The following is a 10347-nucleotide window of genomic DNA, read 5'->3' on the forward strand; positions in this document are numbered from 1 at the left end:
TAGGTTAGGCTAGGTTAGATTTATTTCTAGGTTAGGCTCGAGTTGACCCATTCGATGTAGCACACATTTGCTACTGGGAAAATATGCTTCCAGAGCTTTGCGCGTTGTTCAATAAATTTCTGTTAATTCAGGTTAGGTGAGGTCAGGTTCTTTTGGGTAAAGTTATGTTAAATAAGTTGATATCAGGCAAGGGTTGATCCTTCACAGTTGTCGACATGTTTTTGAAGTGAAAATTTGCATCACTGGCATTATTTTGAAATCTATTTGCCTCAGTGCATGATTTTTCGTCATTTTTTTGAGGTTATGGCTCAACCTTGACGTGATGGGTGATTTTTGATGCCGAATTTGAATTCAGCGCCCCAAAATTCATAGGAATACGTGTGTCTTGTTACCAGATCCGCACACTTTTTTTTTTGCTTTGCTGTTTTATCAACCAAACAATTGCATTTTGAATAAAAGCAACAATTTTGTTCTAAAAGGGATCAATTTTCTGATAAAAAACATAGATTTTTAACCAAATTTTTGGATTTTCAAGCTAAAAAGATTAATTGCATTTCAAAAAAAAAAAGAATAAAATATGTCTGCCAAAAGAGATGAATTTTAACGAAGAAAGATTTGTAAGTCAAGAAATTTAAAAAAAATCACCAAATCGATTCATTTTGCATCAAAGAATATAAATTCTCAACTATATATCAAAACTTTTAACCAAATAGATGAATTTTCAAGCAAGAAGAGTAATTTTCTACCAGAAAAGACGAATTTTCAACTAAAGACATTTTCAGTTGAATAGTTTAGACAATGCATGTGATGTTGGTTCAGTGATTTTTTTTATTAATTTTTAGTTTATATTAGTTTCTTTTATAATTTTTGAAACTAAATAATTAAATTTCTGAATTTTTTTCTTGAAAAGATGCACTTTAAACAAGAAATTTAATAGTTCATATTTCAACAAAATAAGATTTTAATTACAAATTTTAAATAGTTGGATTTTACCAACAATAACGAAATTTCAACAAAATACTTGAATCCCAAATAAAACAGATTAATTTTCAACCGAACAGTTGCATTTCTAACTAACAAAATTGATATTTCACTAAACAAAAGACGAATTTTCGACAAGATGCATATCCTTTCATTCAAATAGTTAAATTTTCTACCAAATTGTTGAATTTTTGAATTAAAAATACAATTTCTCTATTACACAGTTAAGTTTTCAAGAAAAAAAGTTCGCTTTGAATCGAAGCAGATTAATTTGGAACCAGACAGTTTCATTTTTAAACAAAAAAGCTCACATTTCTACAGAAAGAGATGAATCAAGTAAGAAAAAATTTCAATTTGTAAATTGTAAAATTTGTCAATTAAAAAATGATTTATCAACAAAACAGTTTAATTTTTAACCAAAATGTATTGTTTTTTAACAAAATTGTTAAACTTATAATAAAGTAAATTCTGAAAGATGAATAAATTGAAAAACCGATGAAAAAAATTGTCTTCAAAAAATAAATTTAATTTTCCATTGCACACTTTGTGATTTTGGACTTTACACTTTTATATTCGGACTACAGATAAGTTTAATGCTTGAAAATTGTTTATAATGCAGTTTTGAACTATTCTTTAAATTTATGACATTATTTACTTTATTTTTTATTTCCGGAATGAATCTGAGGCCTGTTATTTATTTTTAAATCTCTGATTGAATTAAAAACGAATTAAAAAGAAGTCTTAAAAATTGTAAAGCAACTTTGTTTTTCAAGTGCATTCGGTAGTCCAAAGATTAATGCAAAGTGAGCCTAAATTTATGAAAAGTTTTTTAATATGTTGATGTAGTTGATGGACAAACAGACCAATTACACTAAATGGTTTATAGTTGACATGATATGAAAATTGTCTAAACACTCATTTGATTGTTTGATGACGCATCATCGTTCATTGATACCTGTTTGTTCAATTTTCATGCCACTCAAAGTTTTAATATCTCTTACTCAAAATTTAAATAGCTTAAATCTTAAATATGAAAATTTAGATTTCATAAAAAAAAATCTTGCACTTTTCTCTATATGAAAACTATTTCAGAAAAGTCAGCGAATTTTATTGTTCAGTGAAAAGTCAGGCATTGTGAACAAATTTCTGCAAATTTTAGGCGTATTTCTATAAGATTCACATTAAGTAATTGCTGCTATGAATAATAAATTTGAATTTGGGAAATGAAGGTTTGCGTCCAACCTTCATATAATATTCTTATTTGTATTTTATGTTCCTGTTATATTTCTATTTCTATTGATTTTTTGGCAGTTGCTTTCTCCTGACTATTATATTTTATGTAGTTGAAAATTGAATTATTTGATTGAAAAATCACCAATCTCTTTAAAAAGTTATGCTTTTTGATTTACGATACAACTTTTTTTAAATCGAAAATTGGCCTTTTCACTTGAAAATTTAACAACTTTGGTAGAAAATTAACTTATGTTTGAACTTTCATTTTTCGTGTTGTAAATTTAACTGAAATATTTTTTGGTTGAGAATTAGTTGAAAATAGTAGAAATTTCATCTTTTTTATGATAAATATATCATTTTAGTTACAAATTCATCTTTTTGGTAGAAAATTTGGCTATTTTATTAAAATTCGCATTTTTTGGTTAAATCCAACTATTTTTGATTCATAATTAAAATATTGTTTTGTTGAAATATCAAATATTACATTTTATTCCTAAAAAATCCATTTCTTTGATTAAAAATTGAAATATTCTATTAAAAATTAGTTTTGTTTTTTGTTGAATATTAATTTTTTTAACTGAAAATTTTTCTTTTCAATTTTTTTCGCAAATTGTTCATTTTTAGTTTAAAATTCGTATATTTTGTTGAACATGCTTCTTTTTTCGTAGAAAATTAATATTCTAAATAGAAAATTCGTCTTTTTGGTTTTTTAAATTCATGTCTTTTGATAGAAATTTAATTTGTTTTGGTGGAAATAACGACTATTAAATTTTTGGTTGAATATTCATCTTTTTGATAGAAAATTCAACTTTTTTTGTTGAAAATTCTTCTATATAAACATCGTTCTATTTAAACAGAAAACTTTTCGATTGAAAATTCAACCGACATCTAAGTATGTCAATTATTTTGTTAAAAACACAACTTTTTTGGTTCAAGTTTAATTTTTTTCTTAAAATTTCAACTATTCTATTAAAAAAATAATTTTTATTGGCCAAAAATTCATCGTTTTAGATTGAAAACTCATCTTTTATGCAAAAAACTAGTCTTATTTATTGAAATAAATAAAAAAAAGTAATCTGTAATTATTTTTTAATTCCGTTCAGCGGCGTGGCCAATGAGAGGTTTCGGGGCTCAAGCCCCCCCCCCCCCCCCCCCCCCCCCCCCAACTAAGTATTTTCTTTATTCAATTCCCTTTCAACCCACTCACTACCTATACATAACCCCGAAGCCCCCACCAAAAAAAATTGAAGCCTCCCCCCCTCCTAAAAAAAATCCTGGCTTCGCCGCTGATTCCGTTTATAACAGATGCTATGTTAAAATTTTACAATATTAAATTGCTGGTCCTTGAATATTAATGGTAAGGGAAAATAAACATTTTTCCAGGGAAAAATCGGAGAAATGTAAGAAAATGTTAAAAATAAGGATTTTCGGTTAGTCTGATTTTTAATAAAATTTTCTTTATTTAAAAATGAGATAATTCAGAAGTGAAAGTAGAGAAATACAAAGAGCTCTAATTAAATTCTTCTTGAAGGATGATTTAATTGTTTATAAACTTTGCTGTCGACTTACTTGGGAAAGTTTTTTATTATCCCTTTCTTTCAAATTAAGTTACGAAGATGATATTAGGTTTTCATTGACTCTGAAGAGATTAATTTGTAAACACATCAGTTGATTATGAGCACCCGGAAAAATGTAGTTATGATAAAAGAGGATGATTATTCCATTTATTAAATTGTTGACCTTAACATATATTAGTGTGGGTTGGAACTAAAAAATTCTGAAATTCGAAATCGTGACAACGCAGAAAAGTAGCGTATTAGGACTCTAAAAAGTATAATTAATTTACACTCGATAGATAATATGCAGCTTGGTTACCCACGCTCAAAAAATATTTAAAAAAATTTATTGTTTTCAGAGTTTAAAATGTTGTTTGAGTTCATTTTTTTTATATTCCTGGAGGACAAAAAAGTTTCTCGATTTTTTGCGAATTTTAATGTACCTTTTTTCTAAAAGACAATTTCTATTTAATTCACTTCTGTTTTTAGACAAAATGTTCAACACCTTTCCAAATAGGAGCAGAATTTTTTCGGGTGCTTGAAAACTTTCCTGTGACAAAAATGCTCTAGGACAAAAACCGTCAAGACCCAAATATCCTATTTGAAAAAATAGCGAATCTTTTAAATTCTGATTTTGGTATTGAATAAAAAAAATCCTTATGACTTGCGACTTGAATTATTTCCTCATTTTGTTTGTAGGCTTTTCTAAAATAGAATTTTTTTTAAATCGACGAGACTCAGAAAACAAAATTAAATTACATCAGATTTCCAAATTTGGAATTTGAAATCATTTAGGATTATTTTTTTTACTTGCTGTTTTATAATTTTTCAACCGTATGTATAATTTTTAATTGTAGAAAGAAACTAGGGAAAAAATCGACAAAACCCAGGAATAAAAATAAATAAATATAAATTCTTATTCATTGTGAAACTTCATTACAGAATAAAAATAAAAATTAAAAATTAAAGCCGCTTCAGCATTTTAAAAAGTTACTGCTTCGAATTTGGATTCTACGAATTTCTGAACTTCTCTCCTGATGTATTTTTATTCTCAGAAAGCGGGCACATTCTCAAATTAATTTTCGAACTTAGATCAAAACAGATTCTTTCGTAGATACGAATTTCATCATTTTAAAATTTTTGTATATTTCCCATTTTATTTCCTAGGTCTTGTCGATTTTTTTCTGAAGTATCTTTATTCTTAATAAATCCACACATGCTCGAAAAAATTTAAGACCACAGGTGAAAAAATGATCTTATTACATACCAAACTTCAAATTTTTTCAATTTTCTGTAATTCCAATTACGATTCCTGGGTTTGATAAAAATTTTAAAATTCTTGTTCGAAAACAGGCGTGAATTAAAGGAGAATTGACTTTCAGAAAATAATGGATTATAAATACATACAAAATTAGTAAGACGTTTTTTACTTCTAGTAATGTAAAAAATATAGAAATTCAAAAAAATGTTTAAACTATCAACAAGAAATTTTTAAAACATTTTTATGAGCGCGGGTATTAAAAATGTATTAAAAATTTGCTATAATTTTTAGAATTACATTAAATAAATATAATTTCAGAATTCTAATGTTTCGTTTTTATAATGTTTTCGTTAAAGAGGAAATAAATCAGACACTAAAGAAGGAAAAATCGACCCTGGCACGAACAAGAGTGATCCAGTAGGAAATTGTACCTTGACGTTAAACGCATCTTGACTCAACTTCAGCTCGTTTTAAATAAAAAAACTCTTGCATTGCACTACTCAGAAAATTAAAGTAAGGCGTCATTATTTATTGTTTTAAGTACTATAAAAGTAACAGCATCTTTAAAAAATATTGTTATGATTTGTAGAATAATTTTAGTCGTTTTATTAATACAAATACAGGGATCACAGTCTTTCCTTTTTTTCCCTATTCTGGTTAGTTATAATTTATATGACTTTTTAAAATGGAAATTAAAAATGTTCTTAATTAATTTTTATAATTAAAATTAAATTTTCGCTTACGTCTATATTCTATAATATATATAGCAAGACATTCGAGTATAGTTCTGGATGCGAATTGTTCTAAATTCATTCAATTCTACTCACTTCATTGCAATTTTTTAAATTCACACTAAAGTCTTTTAAATTCGATTTATTAGCCATGCCATTCCATTCTTTTGAAAACTTTTGAATTTTTCTCAGTTCATTCCAAATTTAATGTATTCAATACTTTTTAAAAATATTTTTTGAATGGCATTGAATTCACTTGAATTTTTATGAATTTCATCGAATTATTCTCATTTCCATTAAATTCTTCTAAAATTAATCGAATTTTATATAATTGATTGTTTTTTTTAATTCACTTAAATTCTGTTGAATTCACACTGAAGAATTCATTTAAAATTTCATATATTCAATTAATTCTTTAATATTTTTGAATTTCTTTCAATTTACTTGAATTTTTGTGAATTTCATCGAATTCTCCTCAATTCCATTAAATTCCTGTAAATTCACTCGAATTTTATGAAAATTTTCTGATTTTCAAAATTTTGTTCAATTCTATTCTTTTAAATTCTTATGCATTAGAAATAATTTTCTACTAACTCCTGAATTCAATACAAAATTTGAATTTAAAAAAATTTTTAACTCTTGCTGAATTCTTTTCAATTCTGCTAAATTCACTCAATTGTACTTAACTAAATACATTTAAACAATTTTTTCCAAATCACTTTTAATTATTAGGCATTTTATGAAATTCTTTTAAATTCCACTAAATTCGCATAAATTTTACTGAAATCATTGGAATACTTTTTATTTATTTCTTTCTTTCATTTTTACTTGAATTTTTATGAATTTCATCAAATTCTTCTCATTTCCTTTAAAGTCCTCTAAGTTCACTCCCATTTTATTTGATTTTTTAAAAAGTTATCCTGGATTCGTTACAATTTTCATGGCATTCTTTTGAATTATTTTGAGTTCAAAAGAACTTTTGTCACTTTTAGTCACTTTTTGAGTTTAAATAAATAAATTTGCTCTTTAAAAATTAAAAGGTGAAAATTTTTTAATTGAAATGTATAAAGTTAAGTAATTAAAAAATGGAATATTCAAATTTGATCAAATTCAAATTAAATAAAAATTTTTAACAATTTAAAGTCAAACACTAAAAAATGAGCTACTTGAATTTTAAATCTGTGTTGATCACTCAACTTTTTTTTAATCTTACCAATAAAAAGTTTACAAATATGTACTTTAACGATTTCAAACTAAATTATTTAGGATTTAAATAAAACTGTAAAGCTAAAATTATTTTTCACTGAATCTATCCCAATTAAATATTCTTGAATTGAAAGATATTTCATGAGTTTAAACTTGGACTAATTTTAATTTGAGTTTAGAGGATTGAAAATTGTAGTTTCAAATTCACAATATTAGTTATAACAAGTCTTGAAAATTTACATAAAAATTCTATATTTAAAAAATTTTATTTCTTGTCGGACTTTTTTATGTCACTGTGAATGGATTTCCAACTTCGTATATCCAATTAAAAAAATTATTGAATGGTAGAAATAATTGAAAAATCATTTAGCATTATTTAAAAACATACAATTTTGTATGAAAAGATGAATCTTCTTTTCTGCATGTAAAAATAACTGAATCTTTCCTCTATTTTCTCCCGTTTCTGAGCTTCTTTTGCGCTGTGATCCCTGTATATATTTACGATAAATTTAATATTTTCAATAAATATTACAGAAAACAATTACCGGAATTTGCATAATAAGATATTATTATCTTTTTTGAACCTCAAACAAATTGTCTTCGTGGAATACATTTCCTGAGTTACGTGTTCCATTTTACGACAAACCTTCACTTTCGAATATTTCACAAAAAGCTGTGTTCCCTGTACGGAATCTTTATGATGTAGAAATAACAGTATCAAGAGTGTCATAACATTTGTCACTTTTTAAATAAAAAGTTAGGGGAAAGTGCGTGTGGTTATTGAGTATAAATAATTTTATTCTCAATTTTTTGTTATATCGAGAAGCTGTTCGCTTTTCCGGTACGAAATAAAATAGATTCAACCAAAGGCGAAAATTTACTGCAAAAGAATCATTTTTAAATTAGTCAATTAATGTAGCATGTAGTTGAACTTTCAACCAAAGAGATGATTTTTCAACTGAGATGATGAATCTTTAACCAAGAATTTGAACTTTTAGCAAAGTAGTTCAACTTTCAACCACGTTTAATTGAACTTTCAAACAAAAAAATTAATTTTTAACAAGATAATTAATTTATTACCAAAAAAGGCAAACGAGTTCTGAACCTAATATATCCGAATTTCCAACCCAAAGATAAGAGTTTTACAAAAGAGTTGAGTTATCAAGATAAAAGGTCGAATGACTTAGAAAACAGTTGACTTATTTAAACCCGAAAAGATTAATTTTCATAAAAAAGACCACTTTCAACCAAGAAAGATGAATTTTCAAAAAAAATTAAGTTTCAACAAAAAGTTGCATTTACAACGATATAGTTTAACTTTCAATAAAAGAGACTGAATGTTCGAATTTTCAAATAAAAAAGATCAAACTTCAACTGAAAACTGTCGTATTTTTAACCAAATAGTTGAATTCCTAAGCCAAAAAGATTAATTTGATTTGCAACCAACTAGTTGCACTTTAGAGACAAATATCATTTTTTTTAGAAAACAGCTGAATTATCAACATGAAAAGTTAAATTTTTAATAAAATAATTGAATCTTCATCAAAAACAGATTTTCAATCAAAAAGGAGGATTTTTTCTAATGCATTTGATTCATTAATTTCAAAAGTTGAAATTTCAATGAATAAGATCATTTTCAACCTAGAAAGATGAATTTTCAACGAAATAGGTAAATTAAAAAGAAATCGAACTCAACAATTGCATTTTCAACCAAACAGTTGAATTGTTAAGCCAAAAATACGTTTTTTTAGAATACAGTTTGAATTTTCAACAAAAAATATCATTTTCAACCAAAAGGTCGAATTTTGTATTTTAAAAAACGAATACTGAAGACATATAGTTTAAATTTTAAGGAAAAGAGGCGTATTTTAAGCAAATAAGACGAATTTTCAACAAATTACTTTCATTTTTAACAAGTTATTTGAATTTTCAATAAAATACTTTACATTTTCTATCATAATTGGAATAGTTACATTTTCAGTTTAAAAAAATGAATTTTTAATAACACAAAAACGAATTTTCAATAAATTAGTTCAATTTTAAAGCAGTTGAGAGATAAACCAAAAATGTTATACATAGTAGACTTTTCCAACAAAATGAATTATTTTTATACCAAAAAAAATTGATTTTTCTTATCGGATTCTATTAATTATACATTATATATCGCTTTTAAACTGAGATACTGACTCAGATTATTCAAACTCAACTATTCCTTTTCACCTTCTCAATTTAGTACTCAATTTAGTAAATGGAAAAGTTACATTTTCAGTTTAAAAAAATGAATTTTCAAAAACAAAAAAAAAACGAATTTTCAACAAATTAGTTCAATTTTTAACCAGTTGAGAGGTGAACCAAAAATCTATTACATAGTAGACTTTTCAAACAAAACGAATTATTTTTCTACCAAAAGTAATTGGGTTTTCTTATCGAATTCTATTAATTATACATTATGCATCGCTTTTAAAATGGTAGACTGACCTCAATTAATCAAACTCAACTATTCCTTTTTTACCTTCTCAATTTAGTACTCAATTTCGTAAATGGAAAAGTTACATTTTCAGTTTAAAAAAATGAATTTTCAAAAACAAAAAAAAACGAATTTTCAACAAATTAGTTCAATTTTTAACCAGTTGAGAGGTGAACCAAAAATCTATTACATAGTAGAATTTTCAAACAAAAAAATTATTTTTCTACCAAAAATAATTGAATTTTCTTATCGGATTCTATTAATTATAAAATATACATCGATTTGAAACTGAGAGACTGACCCCGGTTAGTCAAACTCAGTCATTTCTTTTTTACCCTCTCAATTTAGTGTTTTAATTTAGTTTAGAAAATTTTTCAAAAGAACTTTATTTTTTTTTTGTTTAATTTATAAAGGCCTGCAAAAAATACTTACAATCACATTTAATTTCGAATAATTATTAGAGATGTCTTGATCTAATCACAGGAAACTTTTTTGGCAAATATAACTGATAATACAGATTATTGCCGATAAAATGCTTGATAAGTTGTATAATAAAAACACTTGAAATGCAAACGGCAAATCGAGATCTATTTAGCAATGATTGATTAAAAATGTTTTTGCGTTGCACGAAATCACGTCTGCCAAATCGTGTGTCACTTTAAAATTGGCATCCAAAAAAATCCGAAGTGTTTGCTGAGAGACTGTTCTCAACTCGGGATATATCAGCGGTCGAGATCGGACAACGACTGAGACTTTCGACCAGATGCAAGACCACTTAACACACGTGTGACTTCTGTGTAATTTATAAATGGCGCGAGCTTATAAACAAAACAAAAATGAAAAAAGTTCGCGGAGTCGACGATTATTAGGCTTAAATTTTTTTTCAATCTTGATAAGGGGCAAAACGATTTT

The 10347-nt window shown here is 26.0% G+C and overlaps 2 protein-coding genes across 4 annotated transcripts in view; one reads left to right on the forward strand and one right to left on the reverse strand.

The window, feature by feature from the left end:
- LOC117179498 (speckle-type POZ protein-like) overlaps positions 1–10192 on the reverse strand; it is a 33557-nt gene extending 23365 nt beyond the window's left edge. For both annotated transcript variants that reach the window (XM_033371365.1, XM_033371366.1), the window contains exon 1: positions 9868–10192. The gene's annotated coding sequence lies outside the window, so the exon portion shown is untranslated. The remainder of the gene's footprint in view (positions 1–9867) is intronic.
- Positions 1–10347, forward strand: part of LOC117179497 (tudor and KH domain-containing protein homolog) — a 77280-nt gene that overhangs the window by 47575 nt on the left and 19358 nt on the right. The gene's annotated exons all lie outside the window — the stretch shown is intronic.

The sequence above is a fragment of the Belonocnema kinseyi genome, chromosome 9 (assembly GCF_010883055.1).
Source record: "Belonocnema kinseyi isolate 2016_QV_RU_SX_M_011 chromosome 9, B_treatae_v1, whole genome shotgun sequence".
Lineage (NCBI taxonomy): Eukaryota > Metazoa > Arthropoda > Insecta > Hymenoptera > Cynipidae > Belonocnema > Belonocnema kinseyi.